Raw genomic sequence first — 232 nt, 5'->3', positions numbered from 1 at the left:
CTGATCTGAGTGGGTGGCTGATCTTTAATGTAATATCTTTGCCCATTATCAGCAACCATTCATCCATTGTTCCAAAGATACATTCTGTTTACTAATCTGTTATCATAAAATAAACATTGGAGAACCCTTTTGCAGTTATGTAAGCACATAATGTAATCTGAAACCTGCCGCCCTGGTTAAAAAAAATAATGCAACTGATCTCAGCTCTGGTATTCTGTCTATAATGGAGTGC

The 232-nt window shown here is 36.6% G+C and overlaps 1 protein-coding gene across 1 annotated transcript in view; it reads left to right on the top strand.

Moving 5' to 3' along the window:
* Positions 1 to 232, top strand: part of LOC116697504 (bifunctional apoptosis regulator) — a gene marked incomplete in the record, with an annotated part of 15,932 nt that overhangs the window by 3,288 nt on the left and 12,412 nt on the right.

This window comes from Etheostoma spectabile, chromosome 2 (assembly GCF_008692095.1).
Source record: "Etheostoma spectabile isolate EspeVRDwgs_2016 chromosome 2, UIUC_Espe_1.0, whole genome shotgun sequence".
Classification (NCBI taxonomy): Eukaryota; Metazoa; Chordata; class Actinopteri; order Perciformes; family Percidae; genus Etheostoma; species Etheostoma spectabile.
Note: the sequence above shows the minus strand (reverse complement) of the source record. Positions and strands in the feature narration are given on the sequence as shown.